The sequence below is a fragment of the Neofelis nebulosa genome, chromosome 5 (assembly GCF_028018385.1).
Source record: "Neofelis nebulosa isolate mNeoNeb1 chromosome 5, mNeoNeb1.pri, whole genome shotgun sequence".
In the NCBI taxonomy this organism is placed as follows: Eukaryota; Metazoa; Chordata; class Mammalia; order Carnivora; family Felidae; genus Neofelis; species Neofelis nebulosa.
Window position 1 is genome coordinate 65,467,177 of NC_080786.1, and position 26,360 is coordinate 65,493,536.

The 26,360-nt window shown below is 40.9% G+C and overlaps 1 long non-coding RNA gene across 1 annotated transcript; it reads left to right on the forward strand.

The window, feature by feature from the left end:
• The first annotated feature begins 746 nt into the window (after positions 1-746).
• LOC131512168 (uncharacterized) lies at positions 747-26,360 on the forward strand. The gene is made up of 2 exons (XR_009262007.1): positions 747-1,083; positions 24,793-26,360. It is a non-coding gene; the product is annotated as an uncharacterized LOC131512168 (long non-coding RNA).

Consider the following 26,360-nt stretch of genomic DNA (forward strand, 5'->3'; position numbering starts at 1 on the left):
CCTGGGGCTACTACAAACAGCCGTGTCACTTCTGCAGGGAGCCTTGATGAGCTGTGCTGGCAGGTGCAGACTTCCAGCTCCCATGCACAGAGCAAAGTTAAGATGAACTCAAGAAAGAGGGGGCTAGGGAGCAGGAAGCAAAATGACTTTCTGAGCACAGCCTTCCAGAAGTGGCACTTTCCCACTGACTTTAAAGAAACATGAAATTTGTTAAACAGTGATATATAGTTTAAAAGAAATGAGCAGAAGCAGTGGGAAAGCGAAACCATCAGGCCTTCTGAGGAAGTGGCTCTGTGCTTGACCTTCACCACAGCAGGCCCCAGTGTTGGGCCTCATGCTGCCACTCCTGTCAGGAAGCCATGCCCCTTCCCCATGGCCTGCAGCCCTTGCTCCACCTCTAAAAGATGGTCTTCTGGGCCACCTGGGTGGCTCAGTCCATTAAGTGTCTGACTCTTGGTTTCATGATCCCCCAGTTCGTGGGTCTGAGCCCCACACTGGGCTCTGCGATGACAGTGCAGAGAGATCCCTGCTTGGGATTCTCTCTCTCTCTGCCCCTCCCCACTCACGCTCAATCTCTCTCTCTCTCAAAATAAATAAAAACTTAAAAAAGAGAGAGAGAGATGGTTTTCTGTGGTAATGCAGAGGAGCCCTCGACTCTGGGAGCAGGAAAAGATCAAGAGGCTCTGCAAGACTGTGTGGGGGTTTGGTCATGCATCTCAGAAGGAGACCATATGAGCTGTGTGCTCCCGGGCAGGCCAATTAACTTCTCTGATGAGAATTTCTCTTCTGTCACGTTGGGATTCTAACAGCTACATGGCATTGGGAGTAGGCAGAGGATGGAAGTGAGGTGAGAGCAGCTGCCTTGCTTCCCGCTGGGCCTTCCTCCATTAGCCCTGCAGCCCAGAGACTGCTAGGTTCAGTGAGTTTAGCCCTGAGCCAATGATAAACAAAGACCAGGAAGTCTGCTTGGCGGGAGGAGGGAGAAAACAACTCCAGCGCAACCTCACAGGGAAACGCTTTTCTATTAATCTTTGATTTTCGGTGCTATGAGTTCCTGGCACTTCAGCACTTCATAAAGAAGCAGTAAGTGGGAAGGAAGAGGTGGAGAGAAAGAGAGAGAGAAGGCGGTGCTGGCAGGGCAGAAGTGTCACACAGTGGCCTTGTTACAGGAAGGGAGTGAGCAGGAGCATGTGCTCAGAGGAAGAGAGGAAAAGGTGGTGGCTTGTGGTTGCCAGGTGCCAGTACTGGAGGGCAGGCCTGAAATGTTTCAGTGTGCTGGAGAAGTTTCCACAACTCATCCTGTGCGGTGGCTCACCCTATACCAGGTCCTGGATACAACGACTGGGGAGTATTCTAGGCAACTCTGGGTGTGGATCTGTGACCAAGAAGTTCCTTTTAAGCTGGTGATATGCATACCAGTGTGGGAAAGGAGGTCAGGGGGCTAGCCTGGCCTCTCAGTAAGTTAGCAGCTGCCCCTCTCCTGTGCTGTCCTGAGAAGGGCAGAACCAAATCTTGAATGCCTGCCGAACGGGGTATGAGATGCTGAGGGCAGAGACCCTTTGCATTTGTCTCAGTAACTCAGCATTAAACTGGTGCATAGTCAATGTTTGTACAATTTTTCAAATTCGCAGATACTCCTGTGTTTCCGTAGGTTTTGCAACCTTTCCTCTGTCTTCAGGAAAGAGCACTCTGGGATTCCTGTGTCACTTCCCTCGTGTCTTTGTGGGACATTCCCAGAGAGAATTTTAACCCCAAATAGTAATAATAATAATAATAATAATATTTTATCTAAACAAGTAACCTAATTATGAGTTTGGTTTGACTTTCAAACTCACAAAGCTATGGAAACAAAATGATAGAATGCAGTGTAAACAGAGCCCAGCTCACAGTGAGCTCAGTCTCTTTTTCAGACAATGGGCTAAATTAATTGTTGTCTGAAAGAGGAAATTCAACTGCAAAAGCCACCAGGCAGATTTGCTTTTCTTCTCTATTCCAGAGTACAGTTAAACAGTCTCTGCTGGTCTACAAAACAGCACCCTTTGGGATATTTTCCCCTGCAAAGAAATGAGAGAACAAAATAATTTTTGAAGGGTTGTTGTACCTAGACTGGTGCCTCAAAAGCTTTTAGGTCACTTCTATTGACCACAGAGGAAAATAGGGCTGTGTAATTGGCCAGGAAATAAAGGAACACGATCTGTTTTCACCTCCATTATCTAACTAATGGAGGTCACTATGTCTGATTGTGACTAAGGTTAATCATTCTGACAGATGTACCTGTGGAGACTCAGCTAAGTTGTTTTGCTTGTCCCTTGGCTGAATCGGATTGTCGTCCCTTTGTTGGGGTGGGCAGGAGTGGTTTATGGCATCCAAGTTATTATTTCCCAGTAGGTTCCTTGCATTTTCAAATGGGAACACACATTTATTTTCTTTGGAAAGTGCATTTACAACCAAGCTAATTGGCTTGCTTCTCCACTGACCAAAGACCACGGTTATTGGTGGTGTTAAGATCCTTTATAAACTTGCTGAATATAATCTTACAGGCTGATAAAGGAAAGGAATGAACAAAGACCACATCACAGCTGGAACCTGAATGATTAGGGAGGGACAGCAGTGTTGTTAGGATGTTGGGGAAGAGAGGACTTTGGTACTAATGCTGTTTCTCACTTGCAAACAGTGAGAAATACCCTCAAAATACCATTAGTCAATGATTCCATTTAATGTAACGTTTTAACTTCAAAATAGTTTCTATTAAAAACTGTTTGGGGCACCTGGGTGGCTCAGTCAGTTAAGTATCCGACTTTGGCTCAGTTCATAATCTCACAGTTCGTGGGTTCGAGCCCCACGTCAGGCTCTGTGCTGACAGCTCAGGGCCTGGAGCCTGCTTCAGATTCTGTGTCTCCTTCTCTCTCTGCCCCTCTTCCGCTCACACTCTGTCTCACTCTGTCTCTCAAAAATACATGAAAAAAAAATTTTTTTTAATTGTTTGTCAGTCTGGATTTGATCAGCAGTTTTAAACAACTGGATGGATTCCCAGTCTTAGCTGTTTTCCCAGAAAATTGTTTCCTCATACATAGTGCAGCTAGTTTGCAGAAAGATGTGGGAAATTATTCTCCACATAAGCAAGTCTGCTGGGTATTAAGTATTTTTCTATAAAGTCACATGAAGTAACAAGATTGGGCAAGATGTATGAATAGAGTATAAAAAGTCAAAATGGCAGAGTTTCTTGCTAGGATTCTCTTGGCAATTTTTCCTAATGTTTGTGCCAAGGGCTCTCTGGTATAATTTATTAGCTCCTTTAGTAATAGTGAAATTTTCATTAGAAATGTAGCTCTATGTTACTTACTAAAAATGACTACTATTTTCAAATGCTTTCTAAGTGCCAGGCACTATTCAAAACCCTGCATGAATATTATAAACATCACAACAACCTGATGAACTAAGCCTTATTGTTACCCCCTTTTTACAGATGAGAAAAAGGAATGTAACTGTCCTGTGCCATAAAACTATTAAATGGTAGCATCATGGTTCCAGGCAGCATGGCTCCAGAACCCATGATATTCAGAGTGGGTCTGTGGACCAGTTATAAATGCAGATTCTTGGGTTCCCAGAACTCCTGAAGTCAGAATCTGCATTTTAATATCTCAGGAGATTCATCTGCACAATAGAGTTTAAGGAGTTCTGGTATACTATCTCCTTTTTGACTGGATTGATTTGGGCAAGGCATTTAACTTTTCTGAGCCTCAGATTTCTTGTCTATAGAACAGATACAATAACACAGTCTTTGTAGATTTGTTGTGATAACACAAAGAAATGCCGCAAAGATTCTGGCATTCAGAAAGTGCTTGATGTCTAGGCAATGGAATGATGTTTAAGTATCCCCAGGCTTTGGGGCACCTGGGTGGCTCAGTTGGTTAAGTGTCTGACTTTGGCTCGGGTCATGATCTCACCGTTCATGAGTTCAAGCCTGGAGCCTGCTTCGGATTCTGTGTCTCCCTCTCCCTCTGCCCCTCCCCTGCTCATGCTCTGTCTCTCTCTGTCTCTCAAAAATAAACATTAAAAAAAAATTTTTTTTAAGTATCCCCAGACTTCAAAAGTAGTCCATGATATTATCCAAAGAACTTAAAAAGACTATCCACTACTCTGCTTCTCCTTGCCCCAAATACGCTTTCCACTACTGAACAGTTGAGTAACTAAACGTTTACAGAAACCTGTTTTTTTTTTTTAACTTTTGACTTTATGGTAGTACCTCCTGACTGCAAGCCTAGTACCCTTTCTTCCATATTGATTTTCTTGCCTTTTTTAAAAAAATTATTTCTGTGGTGCAAAATAATATCATACATAGAGAAGGTAATATAAAACATACATATGTATAATATAAACAATAATCATAAAGCCATAAAAGCCATAAACTATAACCCAAGTCATAAATATAAGACCTTGATCTAGAATAAAATCTCTTACCTTGTCCAGTAACTTGGACACTACCTTGTGCTCTCTTTATTCCCAGAGAAAATAGCTATCTTGATTTTTGTATTAGTTTTTTGCTTTCAAAAAAAATTCTTTTAATGTTTATTTATCTTTGAGAGAGAGAGAGACAGAGACAGAGAGACAGAGCACAAGCAGGGGAGGCACAGAGAAAGAGGGAGACACAGAATCTGAAGCAGGCTCCAGGATATGAGATGTCAGCCTGATGTGGGGCTCGAACTCACAAGTCATGAGATCATCACCTGAGCCAAAGTCGGACACTAAATCGACTCAGCCACCCAGAAGCCCCAGTTTTTTGCTTTAACAAAAATAATTTCGGGGCGCCTGGGTGGCGCAGTCAGTTAAGCGTCCGACTTCAGCCAGGTCACGATCTCGCGGCCTGTGAGTTCGAGCCCCGCGTCGGGCTCTGGGCTGATGGCTCGGAGCCTGGAGCCTGTTTCCGATTCTGTGTCTCCCTCTCTCTCTGCCCCTCCCCCATTCATGCTCTGTCTCTCTCTGTCCCAAAAATAAATAAAAAACGTTGAAAAAAATTAAAATAAAAAAATAATTTCACCACGCCTGAATTCCATGTACAAGGAATTGTGCAGGAAATATTCTTTTGTGACTTGTTTATTTCACTCAGTCTTATTATTTTTACATTTCATTCATGTTGATGTGTGAACTGCAATTTGTTAAAATTTTCATTGCTTTCGGGTATTTAATTGCATACATGTTCCACAATTTATCTGCTAAAAAGACTTTGGGTGCTTTCTCGTGTTTTGGATAGGTAGTGCTGCCATGAGTACTTTTACTCATTTCTGTGACACACGTGTCCATTTATCTGGGTTGTGGCTTATGTTCATGTCACCTCACTAGGGAAAGTTTCCAAGCGCTAGCACCAATCTGTAATCCCACCTACAGTAAAAGAATTCTTATTGCACCGCACACTCATCAACACTTAGTATTGTAGAAGTTTTGGGCCAGTCTGGTGGGTACATTATTGGAAGTCATTGTGGCTTTAATTTGTGTTTTCTTATAGTGAGATTGAATATCTCTAGCTAGGTTATCGTTCATTTAGGGTTCCTCCTTCTATGCAGTAACTGTTCAAATGTCTTTAACATTCTTTTTCTATTGGATTGTCTTATTCTTAACAATTCATGGAAAATCTACACATATCCTGGATACATGTCCTTTGTTATTTACATGTGTTGCCAGTATCTTTTGGTATTTTTGTGGATTTTCTTTGCATTCTTTTCATAGTGTGTCTTGATAAGCAGGTGTTTTTAACTTTAATGTAGTCACATTTATTAATCTATTTCTGTATGTTTTGTGCTTTCTATGTCTTGTTTAAGAAATCCTTTCCTACTCCAAGTCATAAACATGGTATAAAATTCCACGTATTTATGTCTTAACATTTATGCTTTCAATCTACTTGGGATTAAAAAATTTTTTTTTGTTATGCAATGAGGTAGGATGTGCCATGTTATTTTTCTTCCATATGGGTAACCAACTGTTCCAGAACCTTTTATTGATAAATGCACTCTTTTCCTGTCCATCTCTAGTACTAACTCGGTCACATATCCAGTTTCGATAAGTGCATAGGTCTTTTCTGTGAGTTCCCGATTTTGTCCTTTGATCTATTTGCCTGTTGCTTTGCCGATACTACACTGTCTTTTATAAAAAGCTATCTCAGCTTCTTCTTCAAGAGAGAGTCTTAGTTATTCTTGTTTTTTCTTTAGTTTTCTTAGCTGTAAAATTAGGAGCTAGTGCTAGATAATTTCTGTGGTTCTCTCTAACTCTGAAAGATTTATTTGATTCTATATGACAACATATTAGGTAATCACATGGTGGTTTTCCCTTGATGATACCATCAGATTTAGGGATTATTTTACCAAACTATATTAATCTTTTGAAATAATTTTACATGGTTCTGTTATGAAATTAACACTGCCCTTTTGTTTGTTTTTGAGAACTTTAAATGTTTATTTTTTTAATATTCATTTATTTATTTATTTATTTATTATTATTTTTTTTTTTTTTATTTTTGGGACAGAGAGAGACAGAGCATGAACGGGGGAGGGGCAGAGAGAGAGGGAGACACAGAATCGGAAACAGGCTCCAGGCTCCGAGCCGTCAGCCCAGAGCCCGACGCGGGGCTCGAACTCACGGACCGCGAGATCGTGACCTGGCTGAAGTCGGACGCTTAACCGACTGCGCCACCCAGGCGCCCCTTCATTTATTTATTTTTGAGAGAGAGAGAGACAGAGAGAGAGAGAGAGAATGTGAGCAGGGGAGGGACAGAGAGAGAGAGGGAGACACAGAATCCGAAGCAGGCTCCAGGCTCTGGGCTGTTAGCACAGAGCCTGACATGGGGCTCAAACTCACAAGCTGTGAGCTCATGACCTGAGCTGAAGTCCGAAACTTAACTGACTGAGCCACCCAGATGCCTCTGTTTTTGAGAACTTTAATGCTCTTAGACTCTACCATCATTTTAGGATAATGGCATTGTTGATACACAAGAGTTTTTAGAGTGTTACATGTGCCCAGCAGTTGCTGGGATTTAAAGGAAATGTAAAGAAGCATAAATCACTGTCTCTGGTGTAGAAGAATTCATGTTTTAGCTGGGAGACATGGCAATGACCCAATGCTATCTCTGACACATCTGGACTTGGTTAGTTAATTTTCAGGACCTCGAGTTTTTGTGGGTTTTTTTTCTCCATATGAAAAATTAAGGTCTTATACTGTATTATGGTAATGCTTTTTTATTAGCTCTAACATTTGATGAATTTCCATATGACAGCTCTTTCTATTCTCCACCCATATGAAGGCCGTCAAAACACACATAATCTGCAAATAACTCATCCAAGAAAAAAACTTGGAAGAGACACTCTTTCTCTTTATAAACATTTTGTTAGGAAGAGGGGAGTGGGGAACCATATCTGTGGCAATAAAAGGAAAAAAAACAACAAAAAACAAAAAAACAAAAAATAACCTTTCTGGGTTTTTGCCCCCTCTGTTGAAATCAGAGTCTGTATTGTAAAGTTCTGTTTCTATTAACTAGTTTATCTTGTTTAGTTTGTAAGCCTGGACTCATGCCATGGTAATGTGTTAGCTACTTTGTATGCCATCCAAATGCTGGATATGCTAACAAAAGAATTGCCTGAAAACAGCAAAGCACAGATGATCTTTGACACATTTTGAACCTAAATTTAAAAAAAAAAGCCAAAACGGAAACCTGTTTCCCAAGAGAACCGCTGCAGGGTGAATTTGCCTTGCCCTAAGGAGGAAAGGGAACTTTCCAACTACATAGAGGTAAAACCATGACTAGAATACTGATTTCCAACCCCAAATTGGCTCTTTCTCCCCATAGAAGTATATGACTCTGACACAGATGGCCTTTTGGGGAAGGCTCTGTGAGAGAGGAGATCCACTCTCTTCTAAGTGATGAAATGATTTTAAAATGATTACTCTGTATGCAAATAGCATTTCCCTAGGAGTGCAGAGAGGAAAGTCATACCTTGCAGTACACTATAGCAGTAAATATTCATAGATGAACTCTTTCACTGAGGTCAAGGCTAATAAATATTTCTTCAAGAGATAGAATTTATGGCAGTCAAAAAATATGTCTGATCTATATTTTTACCGAATATGTTATGGACTGAATTATGTTGCTCCCAAAATCATATGTTGAAAGCCAATCTTAATTTTTTTTTTTTTTCAACATTTTTTGTTTTTTATTTTTGGGACAGAGAGAGACAGAGCATGAACGGGGGAGGGGCAGAGAGAGAGGGAGACACAGAATCGGAAACAGGCTCCAGGCTCCGAGCCATCAGCCCAGAGCCTGACGCGGGGCTCGAACTCACGGACCGCGAGATCGTGACCTGGCTGAAGTCGGACGCTTAACCGACTGCGCCACCCAGGCGCCCCTGAAAGCCAATCTTAGAATGTGACTTTTTTCAAAGATGGGACCTTTAAGGAGGTAAGTAAGTATAGTAGGTCTTAAGTCTGGGACCCTAATCCAATAGGACTGGTGTCCTTATAAGAAAAGGAAGAGACATCAGGGATGGGCACATCTGGAGAAAAGGCCATGCAAAGACACAGTGAGAGGGTAGTCATCTGCCAGCCAAGGAGAGAGGCCTCAGCAGAAACCACACCTGCCCACACCTTGATCTTGGACTTCCAACCTCCAGACCATGACAAAATAAAAACTCCCATTCTGTGGAGTTTTGTTATATGGCAGCCGTAGCAAACTAACATAATACCTACAGAATCTCCTTTTCTGAAATTTTCTCATTATTATTCTGGGAATAAAGGAACTGCTTTATTGACTTAATTCCATAAAAATGTTCTAGCTGAAGCCTCCTGTCCTATCAAGTAAAGCACAAGCACCTTGCCTCTTACTTTGGCTCCAGCTACTGCTCTGCTATTACAGAGCCTCTTACTCTTCCTGTCCCACTGTGCTCTCTCTGATCCCTCCCAGGGGCGCTGGGCCGGGTTGGGGGTGGGGGCTGTAAATCAACTAGGGTCACCCAGACTCGAGATGCAGGGGGATTCCAATTTTTCAAGTTGACACATAACATATAACTAGGTAAGCAAATATCAAGAATACTTGGGCAATCATGTAACCAAAGTGGAAAGTTAGCATTGATTTGGAAAATACAAGCAAGGCAGGGGCTAATTTTCTAAGAATTAAAATAACGACTCTTTACTTTTGGGTTTTTGTTTTGTCTTAAAATTTTTGTTTTTTACATTTATTTATTTTTGAGAGACAGAGAGAGACAGAGCACAAGCGGGGGAGGGGCAGAGAGAGGAGACACAGAATCCGAAGCAGGCTCTGAGCTGTCAGCACAGAGCCCAACGCAGGGCTCAAACTCACAAACCGTGAGATCATGACCTGAACTGAAGTCGGACGTTTAACTGACTGAGCCACCCAAGCACCCCTGTTTTGCTTTGTTTTTCATGCAGAGATCTCTGAATTGTCACTGGGGGTATTTGCCCAAGTTATCTTGCTTAACTGTTTACCTGGTTCACTTTCTTACATAATGCTGTCTAATTTGTAATGAGTGAGCATGATTCAATTTCACCAAATCAGCATTTTCTGAAATGCATCTTTTGTTTTTTTCTCTGACTCGTATGTTTTTTAAAAAAGAAAGGGTTCTGTGGTCAAGAAAATTTAACAGTCTTCTCCCCCGCAACTCAAGTCACTTATTTTTATTTATTTACTTGTCATGATTTATTGCTGATTACTATGTGCCTAGTACTGTGTTGAGTGCTTTTTGTGCATTCTACTGTTTCATTCTTGCATTATAATTATAAGGTATATGCTCATCAATTTTATGTATGAGAAACTTGGGATCAGAAAAACTAAATGATGATCCCAAGCCTGATTAGTGGCAGAGCTAGGATTTGAAAACAGATCTGTTGGGGCATTTAAGCACTGGGTGCTGCTACCTCACAGTCTTCCATGGATCACGTGCACAACGAGTCTCCCAGACTGACACATACATTGCAGAGTTTCTCAAACCATTTGACACAAAATCCTTTACTGTTTTGTGTGTGTGTGAGTGAGAGTGTGTGTGTGTGTGTGTGTGTGTGTGTGTGTGCGTGTGTGTGGACTATCTTGGGAACCTTATTTCCCACAAAGCACACTCTGGAAAAACTTAAAAACTGGAAAAAAGTGACCCAAATATAACAGCTTCAATTGGCGAAAGGATCTTTGTTACAGAAGTACAACTAAAATACCACCTAAGACATCAAATTCTTTGTAATTAATAAGAAAGTCTTTTTAGGGGCACCTGGTTAGCTCAGTCAGTTAAGTGTCTGACTCTTGGTTCCGGCTCAGATCATGATCTCGTGGTTCGTGGGTTCGAGCCCCATGTCAGGCTCCACATTGGCAGTGTGGAGCCTGCTGCGGATTCTCTCTCTTTCTTCCTCTCTCTCTGCCCTGCCCCCCCCAAAATAAATAAATTTTTTAAAAAGTCTTTTTAAAAAATATTTAATGGTGACTATTCGAGATCACCCTAGAAGCAGAGCCTGAGATGGGCATGCGTATGCGGGAGATTTGTTGAGGGGATACTTTCAGGAGAGAGGGAACCATGAACCCAGGATAGGGCAAGGGAAGCTGGCTAGCAAGGATGAGGCCTCAGTGGGGGCCCACCTTCACGGTGATCCCATAGGGAGCTCTGGAGCATAAATTGCACCACATTGTTTATCTCATATTGAGACAAGGGGACTGGCTTTTTGTGGTCCTGTGTCAGTCAACCGTTGGCTTCATGCTGCTCCTACATGTGGTGGGGTGGGAGGGCAAAACTTCTCGAGGCAGCTCCTGTTGGCTGGAGACGGTTCTCTGGAGAAGAAGCACAGCAGCTGGGTGGTGATTGATGCCCCAGCTCAGTAAACTGGAGCTGGGTGACACATCAACAGCACTCACCGTATCCTCCCCATGTACTGGTCAGATCCACTCGCTTCTTATATCAAGTTCACTCCATCTACATATAGATTCTTCACAATTTTTTTAATGTTTATTTTTGAGAGAGAGAGAGAAAGAGAGAGAGAGTGGGGGGCGGGGGGGGGGGGGCAGAGAGAGAGGGAGACACTGAATCTGAAGCAGGCTCCAGGCTCTGAGCTGTCAGCACAGAGCCCAAGGCACGGCTCAAACCCACAGATTGAACCATGAGATCATGACCTGAGCTGAATTCATGACCATGAGATCATGGCCTGAGCTAAATCAACTGAGCCACGCAGGCACCCCTGATTCTTCACAATTTCTAAGGGAATCTGACAAAGGCAGATTTGATGGGAGGCACTATAGCCCCACTACTGCAGTTTGTCCTGGGACAACAATGGACATTCCACCACCTTCCTCCTTCACTTGTTTAGATTACCATCCCTTTCTGTTAGTACTTATGCTAGCCTGCGTGGCTAGTCTGCGTGGCTTGTCTGGTTAAGTGACCCAGACCTTCCTCCCTGGGGTGGTCTGAGCCACTGGCGAGTGGTTGCACTTGCCCGTGTGCAGCTAAAACTGGGTATGGAAGTATTAATATAGCCCCAGTGGAACACTGAGAGCCAAATATATTCCCCCCTAGCCCATTATGTAGCATAAAATCTACCTCCATGTAATCATCAGTGACTCCTGCAAGTGTGCTAATTATTTTTGTGCCTGCTGTTCTATTGGCACAAGTAGACTCAAATGACAAGGGGGCAGCTGTAGCTTTAAATTCAGTGATACTCTTACTATGTGCATGGTGTAATTGATCTCCTGTTGGGAACCAGGACACTCAGACTCACAGAAACTAAAGTTGCAGGAATAGGAGGTATGAATTCCCCAAGTGTGTCTGAAAGTGATGTTAAGGGTTTCATCATCATGGCCGTTCATAATGGATAGTTGACATTTTGGCTGCCCACTATCCAAACACGCTTCTTCTTTGAGGAGACTCTCAACAATAACGAGGGGGTCAAGCTTCGACTCCCAGTACAGAGGCCAGGGGAGATGGACATTACACTTCCCCTGCCCCCGGCAGCGAGAGTGGCCAGGCGGATGTCTCTCCCAGTTCTTGACTGTCAAGTGGGATCAGACAGCTCTTAGTCCCTGCAACTGCAGCCATGTGTCCACAGCAACAACAGTAGAGACAACGTTCTATGAGGCGGTTTCTGTGAAAAGTTCTTGGCTATGCTTTCCTCCCTTGTTTTTGCTGGGATCTGCATGTCCGGCCTTTTCTGCATTCTGTCTGCAACCCAAGACTCTTCCAATGATTTCCCTTTCTTACTAAAGTATTCAGAATCAGTTTTTTGTCTTCTCACCAAGAACTTGGACTCATATATGCTCCTTTGTTGGCAGCAATGAAGCGTCTGACAAGGTAGGTAGTGCTAGGTAACAGACACAGAAAGATATGAACCATGGCCCCTAGAAAGAAAAATACTAGACAGAATGAGAAGATGAGTCTGTGGCAGATATTTACAGAATCTGATCAGGCGGGGAAGGGCCTCACTGAAGAGGAGAGACTTGAATTATGTTCAAGGTAGCTGATACCTAGTTATTGGAGTTACCAAACATACACCAAATAAATACCACCACATTTACCCACATTATCTTTGTTTTTAAACTCCAGGGACCAAAGTCCACCTAATGTGAACTATTAGCTCTTATTATCTTTCAGTCCATGTGTCTTTCTGTCCCATATCATGGAACAGTTTGAAACAGAGAAATAGTCATATCTGTACTACTACATTCATCAGTCCAACCAAAATTTTCTTGTTTTCTTTTTCAGAATAACATTTTCCTTAAAATACTGATTTCAGAGTGTCTGACTCTGAAATCAGTATTTCCAAACCACTCTGAAATCAGTATTTCGTCCTCCCTCCCTCCTTCCTTCCCTTCCTTCTCTTCTCCCTTCCATTCTTTTTTCTACTTTAAAAATTTTCATTTTATGAATATTATTATTCAAAATATTATTTCACTTTAATATATATTCATTTCAGAGGAATTAGAATAGGAGAAAAATGTACATCAGAAAGTAGTAATTATCAGTAATCATTCTTGCCATAGGTCTTTTGTTTTTGTTTCTTTGGTATATTTCCTTCAAGATTTTTTTCCTACTCATTTAAGCCTATATTAACCAAATCGTGACAAGGAATTAGTAATGTGAAAAGATTTACACGTATACAATTTATGTATATATAATATGTTCTGCTTTGCCCACTTAATATTTTCATTTTCCATTTACGAAACCATTTGAAGATGTCATTTTTTACTACATAATTTTCCAGCATATGACATAACTTTTTATGCGTTCCTCTAACATTTGGATTGTTTCCAAACACTACAATCAAATTAATAGTACGAATGTTTCATTTGTTCATGAATCTTTCCCCACACATCAAATTGTGCTTTTACTTTAGCAGAACTACAAGGTTAAGAGATACAAAAATGTTAAGTTTATTAAAGCATAGTGTCACTTCATCTTCAGAAACTTTGCACTAATTCACACTGTCAGCAGCACTGGTGTGATTACCAATCTCACTACTGTAGCTTTTCAAAATTATTACTAACTGGATAACTAGAATTTTGGTGTTATTATAACAAACTTTAAGTTATAAGTTCTGCTCCTGCTTTGATAACCAGAGTTATCCCTCACCTGTCATTCCAGATTTACAAATGTACAGCTTGTGAGTGGGGAGGTGCAGATGATTTTTAAAACATATTCTTTATCAGGAAAATGTCTAATATGAGTTGAGGTTTTCTATGAAAGGAGAAAGACTACAATGACTGTAGTTTTCTTATCTGCCTTTATAACCCCATGTGCATATTGTCTGTTTTACATACAAGCAAATTATGTGGATATATTTTCTATCAGGTTGTACATTGTCTATTGCAATGTCCTCTTTCAAACTTAGGTAGTTTAATCTGAGTCTAAAGACGACAAAAGTCTTTTCTTGTCTCCCGAAAGCAATTTTCCCCAAAGCAACTTGAGAACTATAAAACTAGCAATTACTAGGTAAGTTCCACTGGCAAAACAAGACGTTTGGGGCTAAATTACCTGATTTGTATAGAAAAGGACTTCAGAAAACTCAGAAGTAGCACTTGAAACACTACTAACTAGACAACATGTGGAAAAGAAATTGAGTTTTGTTTCCTTTCCCTACAAAGATGTTGATTCTAAATTGTCTGGAAGTCCACATAGTAAGAATATTTTAGATAACATTTTTCAAGTCAAGTGCAACCATGTTCTTAAAGTCTTAAAATAATATCTAAAATGTGATGAGATTTGGGGCTCCTGGGTGGCTCAGTCGGTTAAGCGTCTGACTTCGGCTCAGGTCATGATCTCGCGGTCCGTGGGTTCGAGCCCCGCGTCGGGCTCTGTGCTGACCGCTCAGAGCCTGGAGCCTGTTTCAGATTCTGTGTCTCCCTCTCTCTGACCCTCCCCCGTTCATGCTCTGTCTCTCTCTGTCTCAAAAATAAATAAACGTTAAAAAAAATTTTTTTTTTAATAAAAATAAAAATAAATAAAATGTGATGAAATTTTAAAGCAAGAACTTTCAGATACAGGTTTTGTCACCTCAGCCTTTGACTCATTATGGCTGATTCACACTTAAAAAAAATTTTTTTTTAGGGGCACCTGGGTGGCTCAGTCAATTGAGCGTCTGACTCTTGATTTCAGCTCAGGTGGTGATCTCACAGTTTGTGACTTTGAGTTCCGCATCGGGCTCTGTGCTGACAGTGCGGAGCCTGCTTGGGATTCTCTCTCTCTCTCTCCCTTCCCCTCTGCCCCTCCCCCATTTGCTCTCTCTCTCAAAATAAATAAAATAAAACTTAAAAATGAAAAATTTTAGAACCTGTTAACATCTTTCCTTTACACCCCAATCAATTGCTACCTGTAGAAGAATGAACCCCAGGATTCCCTAATACGCACTCATACACATAAACATGTGCACACGTGTAACTACACCATATCTTCCCTCAGCTTTCCTTCACTGACTGTGTCACTATTCTCCATCTAAAACAACTAAGAAACAAAACAAAATAGTGGCTTCTGCATCTTCTAGTGCAATTTAACTTGATGCCCACAAATGAAGCATTGGCCATTTTTAGCATCATAGCAGGTAATGCAGTCTAGGGGAATTGACTTGAGTGGAAGGGAAGGCATTTCTTCTAGTTTTTTAACTAAGCTCTCATGAACTAAAAAGCTGGGTGCTGGGTTTAAGCAAGCTTTATCACTCATCTGCATTAACCATGGATTTATAAAGGTTCTGGGCATGCAAAAATATTGTGTGATAAAATTTAAATGCTGGGAAGGTAACCAACAGTGACATGATTTCCTGCTTTGGTATGAAGATTAGCTAAACAGAATAATTGAGGTTTTTTTGTTTTTTGGTTTTTTTTTTAAGCACTAAAGCTGCCAAAGAGATTATAACTCAGCATTATCTGGAAGAAAAGTTGGCAACATGTATCAAAGGCCATATCAAAGGTCCATCCTTCTTGACTCAGTGATTTCACTACTAACAATATATCCCAAGAAAAGAATCATAGTCTTGCAAAAAGATTTATGTGCAAAGTGTTCATCACATCATTATTTGTAAGATAAAAAATTGGAAATAACCTAAGAATCCAGCGATGGGAAAATATTAGGTGGAAACATATAAAATTGATGATATTCAACTATTTAACCTGCAAAAATGGCAATTTTATGTTCAACCTAAATATATATATCAAATATATTATGTTAGATCCAATTTCTAGACCAGATACATCAACAAAGAATCACTAAGTAGAAGTATACTTAATGATATGAAAAATATCAGAATATATTGATTGAAGAGGAAAAAACCAGTCATATAACAAAAGAGTCAACAGGACATGTCCTTCCTTTAGTGACTAGATAGACATATGCCCATGAATTAACATGATTAACATATGTTATCTCTGGCTGTAAAACTATGGATTATTTTATATTTATCTTTTGTGCCTTTGTTTTCCAAATAGCCATGGTAATTATGTATTATTTTTTGCAATCATAAAAATACACTAAATGCTACACACACAATAAAAAGAAAGGGCAGAATATTTCCATGCCATTTTACTTCTGTAGACAAAGTACTTTGCTTCCCTTCACAGTTTTCCACAATTCTTGTCATGGATCCGTTTCCATTTTCAACTGGGCAGATCGTCATGGATGTAAAACAATTTATTATCCACCCTTAAATCAAGGTTGGCTTTGGGTTTAGATAGTTAATTTGGAGAGGGGAGATGTGCCTTCAGAAAAAAAGTTTTCTAGATGGTTGAATGTCTTCAATAGAAGAAAAGCTTTCAAAAGGACAGCCTTCTTTCCTGAAAGGTAAAATTCTCCTTAGATTGGGGGAAGGGCATGGCACTAGTGGGCCAAGTCTGAGCCTCCAAGGCTCCAAGCACATGGGACAGGGCATTAAAGGCTGAAAAAAGAAGAGCTTGGTGCCCTTACAGACCTACTCTAGTTCTTGGTAGAGTAATCGAAGCATAAGATGAAAAAAGCAAAGCAATGGGCTTCTAATACCTTTGCACTTTGACACATGTGTGGTGAATTAGAAGGAGTTCTTAGGTTCAAGATCGAGTTGAGAAATCTATCTGAACTGGATTCTGTAATCCACTGGAGAGAGGAAACACATGTTGAAATATTAGGGTAAATGATTACAAATATGAGTAAGTCCAGATTTGTTTCAAAACATGTAACATCTTGAAGTATGAATTTAGTTACTTCATAATTTGGCAAGTTACTTCATTTTGGAAGTTTGAAATGTGATAGTTCTTTGCTAGGGCCCTCCAGATGAACTGCTTGGATCCACCCAGAATTTCAGAAGTCCTGTTTCAGTGACAATGGAGGGAGTTCTCTCCTAGGGTTTTGTAAAACAAGGAATTGGGAAAACACAAGTGATGTTATTGGTAAAATGTATTGATTTAGTAAATAGTTCATGTGGACAGGTATTGTGACATATGTTAGTGTCATTTTAACTACCAATTCCTCTACTCAATGACCAGTAATAGCACCAACTCCAGAGCTTGAGTGCCTGGGCTTGAACACCAGCACTGACACTTATTGTCTGTGTGACTGTAGTCAAGTTACCTAACCTCTCTGCGCCTGTTTCTCTATACAATGACTGTAGTAATAATGCCCCCCCCCGTTGGATTATTGTGAAGACTAAAGTGAGTTAAAATATGCAAAGTACTAGAATAACTGGACATAGTAGATAAGAGGGAAGTGGTAGCTCTCAGTATCTTAGTACTCTTCTGTCTTTTACATCAGTAGTTATTAGTTTTTTGTTTTGTGTGTTGTTTTTTTTTGATCCATCATAGTGAGAAACACAGTATCTTCTCATCGGTAATAGCAGCTTATTATGGCAGTGATTTTTAAAGGGAGGGTGTGGAAACTTCCCTTGTGTGTGTCAGAGAGGGGTGGGGGTAAATATTAGACTCTTCAGTGGAATCCCTCGCTTTGTAAAAGCTTTCCAGATAATTTTGATACCTACTTCATTCCAGTGAGGACGACAGGGTAAAATAGCATATTTGAAGACACAGTTCTGCATCATCCTCTTCCAATCTGTACTAACCTATCTCCTTGGGGACTTGCTGCTTCCGGACACAACAGTTCTCAGACACCCCTCTCCCCTACCAACTTCAAATATTATTGTCATAGGTTTGCTTCTTTTTGCTAAACTTTGATGACATTATTAATACCACACCTGTCTTGGGCATTCTTTTTGCATCTGCACGCAACAAGCACTAGCCACTCCATTCTGACCCCTCAGGGAACCCTGCTACCTCCCTGAGCAGGAAACAGCTGCCCATAGTCTATACAATGGATGTATTCTATTATGGATCAGCCCTGTGATTTGGGGCAGGAAGAATCAATAAATGGGGATGTTTTTAAGGCACTGCCTCTGCCTTTGTTGTGGGAAAACACACAGAGGCCATTTCTCTGCAGCACTCTGTCTTCTACTTCAAAATCTTCCAGTCAGAAGAGATTTCCACTCTGGCCACAACCAGGACGACACTGGGACTCTCATGGGCTCTTAGCACTTTTGCTTTGATGGCCCCTTTCTCCATAAAAAATGTTAAGTTACAATTTTATGTTTGTATTGGTATAAAGATGAATATATCGATATTATATATCAAAACATTTTATTCTGCCTAAACATTTAGATTTTTTCTTCTGATTTAAAATTTTTTAAATGTTTATTTATTTGAGAGAGAGAGAGAGAGAGAGAGAGAGACAGAGTGTGAACTGGGGAGAGGCAGAGAGAGAGGGAGACACAGAATCTGAAACAGGCTCCAGGCTCTGAGCTGTTAGCACAGCTAACAGAGATCATGACCTGAGCCAAAGTCGGACACTTAACCTACTGAGCCACCCAGGTGCCCCTTTCTTCTGATTTTAATAGAAATGAAAACATTTTCATAGACCCCTAGGAACACTGTGATCCCGAGCTATAGTGCGCCCCCGCCCCCCCGCTCCCCCCCGCCCCCCCCCCCCCCCCCCCCCCCCCCCCCGCGCCATGTCGACAAGTCGTTCCTCACCACAGCACCTGCCTGGGGCCCAGCACAGAAGAGAATTGTCATTTTCCCCAGCCCCCCCTAGCGCTCACATTAACTCCAAGGCAAAACCTAGGAGGAGCAATTCAACGAGTAGAGAGTCAGGTATGTTAGCATCCTACAACTTAGCAGATATTGTTGCCTTTGGTCTTGAAGGAATAATAGTTATCAATGTCTACAGTGCATAACTACAAATGCCAGCACCTTATCCCTAACAAATATGGGTTGTTAGTTGAATTGCATGGGATTAAATTTCCAAGGGCAAATCTACTCACATCAGGTGATGAGGTCCTACCCAGTCTGGATACTATCATGGGAATACATATGAGGACTCAGGTTTATTGTCTTATGCATACACTTGCCCCTGCCTTTTATATTTAGAAGCACACCCCATTGTATACCGGCTGGGGCAGCTCTGACTTGTTATAATGCTGTTTATCTCAGAAATAAGTTTAAAAACATGATGTGTGTGTCTCCATGGTGATGTATGCGATTTATGTATACATTCACATTTACATGTTTCTGTGTTTCGAGTGCTATGGCACATTTCCAGGAAATGAAAGCAAGGGTTACAGATGGTTTTTTTTTTAATTTTTTTTTTAACGTTTATTTATTTTTGAGACAGAGAGAGACAGAGCATGAACGGGGGAGGGTCAGAGAGAGAGGGGGAGACACAGAATCTGAAACAGGCTCCAGGCTCTGAGCTGTCAGCACAGAGCCCGATGCGGGCCTCGAACTCACGGACCGCAAGATCATGACCTGAGCCGAAGCCGGCCGCTCAACCAACTGAGCCACCCAGGCGCCCCCAGATGGTTTGGGTTTTTTTCTTTTTTTAATGCTGTCGGCCAATAAGCTTTAGCTCTAAACACAAAGACTATGAGCCAGTGAGTACTATGGCAGGCTGGTCTGAACTCTGTGATTTCTGAAACGTGTAGTTTACTCTGCTGTAACTTCTTTTTCTGCAATTTAGTTGGTATTTTGTAAAGTACCTTCAATCATTAATGGTTCACCAAGGCTGCGTAAGTAATAGCACCGAAAATGCTGCAAAGTATCAAAGGAAAAGTACCATGCGAACATGAAGGGGCGGAAAAGCTCCTAAAAAAGATGCTTTCAGAATGACATAGGCAAAGATCAACAGCTACATTTGGAATTGCTGTAGGTATTTAAGAGGAAACAAGAGGACACTTATTTTATGTCAATAAAAGTGAAAATTTAGATGAAATAGATGAAGTTTTGAAAATGTTTGTTATATTGAACTGACTCAAGACTAAAAATCACCCACTTGAAGTAGCACTTAGAGAGAGTTAGCAACCTTGACAAGACTGGTTTCAGTGAAATAATGGATGGGAGGAGAATAAAGAGAGACAGTAAGAATGGACAATTCTATTGAAGACTTTTGATGTAAAGGGGACAGATCTGAATCTGTTCCAGATCCTATCCTACACCCACACACACACATGCACACACAGATTGCCTCACCACTTGACTGAATTCACCTACTCTGCGAACTACTGGATTGGATACTCCTGGATTGAATTCTTTTTATGAGATTCCTGCCTGGATAGATCACACTTGCAGATATTTAGATGACATCCCGTTGGATTATGCATATCTTTGCCTGTCTCTACAGTAAAGGTGCTAAAGTTATGCTAATGTTCCAAGTTATTCCATGCTTTTAAATATCTAATTGGATTTTTCAAGATGTCTTGCTTTCCCACCCTTAGTTAGGATCTTATTATCGCATATCTGTTATAGTACTGTACCCGTCTTCTAGCCTTCAGGTTTTTTCCTGACATCTGCCTATATAACTCAGCCAGACTGGCATTTGCCAAGGTGGTTTCTAAGGAACACTAGTGCCATGGGCTACACTACCAAAAAGGCTTCCACGACCAGCTGAGGTTAGGAAGTGCAGAACACTGGAACCATCACCAGCCTCCCTATCACCTCTTGGAAAAGCGACAGTGCACACAGTGTATGAATGCTTTTAAGGAACCCAACACCCATTGAGTTTTACTTAACACCGCCTTTTACAATGGAGATACTTGTGACCAGGTCTGACAATATGTTAAGATATCTTCAATTTACTTCAAAATAGCTTCAGCATTGACTCAGTCCGTGGCTCTAAAAGAAAAAATGCACATTTCAGATGGTCAGCCAGCATTCTGAACTACAGAACTCATTATTTAAGATGCTTCTGTTACATGTGCCTCAAAAAATACCCTTGTTTGTTAACTGGCATGGTGAATATTAGAAGTTTTTTTTTTTTTTAAATTGGTGAAAATAATGGCTGATTAGCCTGACAAATGGTTGGAATGAGTTCTCACTGGGGAAATTAAAGGTATATAGGATATACGGATTGGCTAAAATCTGAGACTCGCTTGCATTATAACCTGGTAGAAAGGTCATGTGGAGTAGATGACCTTCACGCACCTCAAACTTCTGCAGTGACTATCGTTATCTACTAAAAATATCATGAGTCAGGCATTCCTGAAGATTGTTTAAAACAGAATTTTATTTTTAAAAAATAGGCACTGTGGATTGTAGTGTACAAGATATGTAAGTGAAGGATGAGATTTGAGGCAAACTCTAAATAAAGTTTAAAAAAGCATCACTTCCTCTGAGTATACAGATAATGATGCATTTGCTTCTCTGATTGTATTACCTCAAGCAAGGGAGAACGGCTACAAGAAACAAACCTAATCAAAACTTGTCCAGTATACTTGCCTGGAAATTAGTCATGAATCTCTATAAACCCTACCTGTCCTCTCAGTTCATCTAGAACAAAATTATAAAAAAGAAAACAGTGCCGTTGCCATGTTGATGCATCTATAATTCACAGAGCCCAGGGGATCTAAGTAAAGGGTGAAAACTTCCAACTGTTCAATGCTCTGGTGGGTATTGTGAACTGACTTGAACATATTTGATTGTTTATAGGAATCAGATTCTTTTTGATTAGAAGGAATTAATAGCTAGAACTCTCCTCCTCCCACAACCTACCTTTCAGATAACAATGAAGTCCAGAACCGCACAGCATTCTGCTACACAAACACACACTTGTCAGCGATGGTCATTATCACCTGTCCTGGTCAGACTGATGAACTCAAAACTCTGTTCTATCATATGCCCAACCCATATCTTTCAGGAAGGCTTATTTCAGGGAAAAGTGATAAATTCTGGCAGAATTCAGCTACCTTCCCAGTTAGAGTCAATGAACAATAATCCTTGGGGAAATCTGCTGCACACGGGAATATATCGCAATCCTAAACCTACAGGACCATTATAAAGAGTATGAACTGCTAGGCTCAGGTTTGCTAGAAACTTAGATGCCCTTCAGGCTGACACAGAAATGCTGGTACAAAATCCCCAGACAGCCTGAACATCTTGACCACCACTTGTTTCAACAAAGAATAAATCAATTAGGCTAGTTAACCAGGTCTCTTTTGTTGAACTAAAAAGAGATAGTAGAAACACTTGTCGTAGGCTTTTTAAAAGTTACTATAAATCCCAAGAGTGTGTTCTCCATTAAGGTTGAGTGTAGGGTTAATTTAACTAACGTAACTTCCTATTCCAATGACTGTGAGGTATCTGGTACTGGACCAGTCTTCCCACCATTAACAACTGGATGTATGTATTCAGTGACTGTTTTCAGATGTTGAACAACGGGCGGTTGTAGTGATCCCAGAGGGAAAAAACAAACAGTGTGAGCCTGGTGATCTCCCGCCTTCTGCCTGGAGGCATTTTTCAGACTGTGGCACTAAGAGGAGCTACTCAAGCACCGCATGACCATCTCACTGAGCTGAGTACTAGAAGAAGGGAGCTGAACAGAGAAATCTACACAGTGATTCCTGAAGTATCTGCCTAGTAATCTGCTCGTCCCTTGAACGCAACTTCATGGGGCTAGACAAAGAACTACTGAGGAAAGAAAAGCCACCTGGAAACCACGTACTGAATAGATATTAGAGTTTCCAGAGGGCTGGAAGGTGTTTCCATTCTAACCTCCCAGAAAAGAGAAACCTTCCTGTACCTTCTGGGCATTCACTGGAGACCCTTGAAAGGTGATGCCTTAGGAATAGGGCTAATCTACCTCTAGAATAAATGCAACTCAAGATCTTCCATAACAAAACTTCAAAACAATCTTGAAAAGATCAGGCTGATCTGCAGGAATATTAACTACCCACCAGAACAAAATAACACTCCTTAAAGGAAGAAACAAAACCCACCTACTCAATATAGCACTAACAAGATCTATACAATAAAACTTACAAGGTTGTAATGTTTCCCAAGGACTGGAGTGATCACATTTCTGGGTTGGGTAGGATATTCCTTGAGTTTATTATGTGTCATGGAAAATATCCAGATACAGACCACTTGTCAATCTCACTTGGGAACTTTGGTTCCTTTCATTTTGGAAAGAGCATTGTCTTGGGAAATATGGGTTGGGGTACAGCAGAGGCAAAGTGGACTGAAGCAGCAACCTAGGATGCGTGTGGGATCATAACTGCACTTTGACAGTCATTGATTACATGCCTGCTGTCTATATACCATGGGGCTAGGCACTGACAGCCACAGAGACATATATAGGCATTGAGATATAAACCTAAATACCTATAATTAAAATTTGAGGGGCCCCTGGGTGTCTCAGTTGGTTAAGTGTCTGACTCTTGGTTTCGGCTCAGGTCATGATCTCTCCATTTGTGGGTTCGAGCCCTGCATCAGGCTCTGTGCTGACAGCACGGAGCCTGCTTGGGATTCTCTCTTCCTCTCTCTCTGCCCTTCCCTCACTCGTTCTCTCTCTCTCTCTCTCTCTCTCTGTCTCAAAAATAAATAAATAAACATAAAAAAACAAAACAAACTTGAGTGAAAAAAGTGAGTTAGTACAGGGGCAATATGGTAGAAGGTCTCACAATTGATTTCAGCCAAAGTGGTGGGGTGAGACTAAGAAGGAAGGCATACAAGGGAAGGAAAGAAGTGCTCAGAATTTTTCCAACCTGGCTGCTATATAGTCTCAGGGATTGTGCTCTGTGGTTGCCTCTGCTCTTTCTCAACTTCTGGTCTGGTTCTAGGATTCTCTCCTCCTGAGAACTCTGAGGTTTGCTTCTGCAGGGATCTCTGTGCCATTGTCCCCAAAAAGGACCAAAATGGAGTCAATGCCTGGGATCAAGAATGGGGTAGTGAGCTGTGAAAGAACTTATTCCTTTCATGAATTCTGGAAGCACAAAAGGAAAGAAGGGTTAAATGCATGGATTAAATGAGAGTGAGGAGTAGGGTGTGTAAGTAGCCCATGGGGAAATGTCAAGAACAATAGAGGAGTGTATTTAGAGATTGTGGAAAGAAAGAAGTTCCAGATTCGAGGCTCCATACAGGAGGAGGAGTTGGAGGCTCAGGGTGCAGAGCTAAGGGCCTGGCTGGGAATTTCTATGGGAAGTGTCTGGTAGTCATGGGTTGGAAGACACATAGCTAAAGAGAGAGAGGTCTGAACCAAGAAAGATGCTCCTGAGTCCTTGTCATTAAAGAAACCTGACCCCTAGAGATAAAGGCAGCTGAGAGAAAATTCAGCTTTATCTAGAATGGGGAGAAAATGAGGAATATGGAGGCTGAATTAGCAGGTAAGGCCGGTGAGGACAGGAAAGGAGCGGTCAGTGCTTTAAATCTATGACAAGTTTGTGAATCACTATGAACTAAGAAATCTCAATTCTATGTACTTAGTTTGTACAACTAAGATTTTCTCTATAGTATAAAATAGTTTTACTTTTGAACTGAAGTATTCCTTCCATCTTTTATTAATTCTCACCAGTATACTTATACCAGAATTTACCACGTGTTGGTTCCTAAATTACTCTCTTTATTTCTTCAAATAGTTTATCTGAGAAGATATTTACATGCATGCTAGTAACCACCACATTTCCTCATCCTTGTTCTATCTCATCTATTTATCTCAATTTTTCTGCTTCTATATTGAGTTCCAACACAAGAATTAGCTTTTCTATGAAACCTTCCCTGACTTCAAATGAACTTGATAGTGGGTTGTAGTACAACGTTTTTCAAACCCTTTGTTACAACCTATTCCTGGGGCCTGAAATCAAGGTAGAGAGTTATGACCAATATTTTAAAATGTGAAATTGAATACAAAAGAATAGAAAATATTAGCATGCCTCACATGTAATTATAAGTATCATATATCATATATTTATACACATATGGATATTGGAGCGTCTAATGTAAAATGTATTTCTGACTGTACATTATAGTCAAAGATATTCTGAATGTCACAGATGCTGCAGAAAGAGTGTTGGGGGATGTGAAGGACTGAGAGACCCGGGCTATCATCCCAATTTCATCACTGTAATTTCCAGGTGACCCTGGGCAGGTAAGTCCTTCCTCCCTCTCTGGTCCATAATGATCTTCTGTTGTAAAGTGAGAGGGTGAAATTTGTTCCCCAAACTTTTTTCAGCTTTCAGCTTTTAGGAGTCTTTGATTCTTGGAACTGCAGGGAACAATTTTTGGGAGGAAAACTGCTGAAGTAAAAAGAGGCTGAATTTCAAGGATGCTGTTTTTGGAGGAGGAGGAGGACCTAATTTGTCCTGGGCAGTGGGCAAGGTCCGTAACACAGAGTGTTTCTAGCCCTTATGTAACAGAGGACTTTGTTGAACCCGTCCAACCATGATGATTTGGATTGTGCAACTTTGGGTGTAGAACTGAAATTCTTCACCAAAATAGAGGGGAGGAAAAACAATGGTGAAAAGGATTTTAGGAGAAATATTAGCCCATGAGCCTGGGTCCTGAGTGGAAAGAGGCCACCAAAGAGAAGACTTTGGTGGCTAAAACAGCCAAAGAAGGAACATTAGAGAATAGAAATACTTAAAGTTTGTTCTTTTTTGAATTGAGATAGGGAGAAGGAAGGTTGTGCAATTCAAACGGATCTTCTTCATTTCCCCTCTAACATCTGCAGAAAGTCTAAAATAGTTCTATGCACGTGCATTCTCTGCAGTAACTCAAAGAGCTGAGAGGCTTTACACTGTGAGCCTGGCTTTGCTCAGCACGAAACAGCACATAAAAGACACAGGGGCCAGAGGAAAGGAGATCTCCAATTACTGCACACCTGAGCAACAACCCTGAAAGAGAGCTGGTGTTATCTCCAGCTCCTCAGGCCATACTAAAAAAAACACCCCAGAGGTCCCTCACGGACATTTGATACAGTGAAGGGCCCCCTCCCCCCTCCCCCTACCCCAATCAAATACGTTTACAATTCTCCTTGAAGAACCGGAACCCTTTTAGGAAGTCATGGTCTAGGACAGGTTTTATTCTCCATTAAATTCTCCTTTTTAGAAAGAAAAAAAATCCCTATGCTAGTGTTTAGAAGCTAACAAACCGCACATGTTTCTGATACTTTATTCTTTCTCTAGGTAACTGAAAAAAAAAAAATCGTTCTTACCATGGCAACCTCCGTGCTGGCTCCAGAAAATGCCATTTCTTATTGTGCTTTGGTATACTGAACGTCAATGGAACATTTCTGTAGGGATCAATTTTTTAAAGTAATAATCCTTTTTATATATGTTATTTAATTCCTATCCTTCAATGCACCAACATTATTAAATGGCAAATGAAAATTGCGCCTTCCCAGTAGAGTGAATTAATTCTTAAACAGGGGCTTCCAACAGGTTGAGAGAATGTGAATTGGTTTTCTCGCTGGACCCAGATGATATTTCTTCTGTATTTATGAAAGCAAGGAGGCTGCTGTCCCCTTGCAGAACCAAGCCACCCAAGCCTCTAAGAGCATGAAAGCAGCCTGCTAGGAAGGAGATGGGGTATAGCAAAATAAATGTTATTACGAATTTTAGCA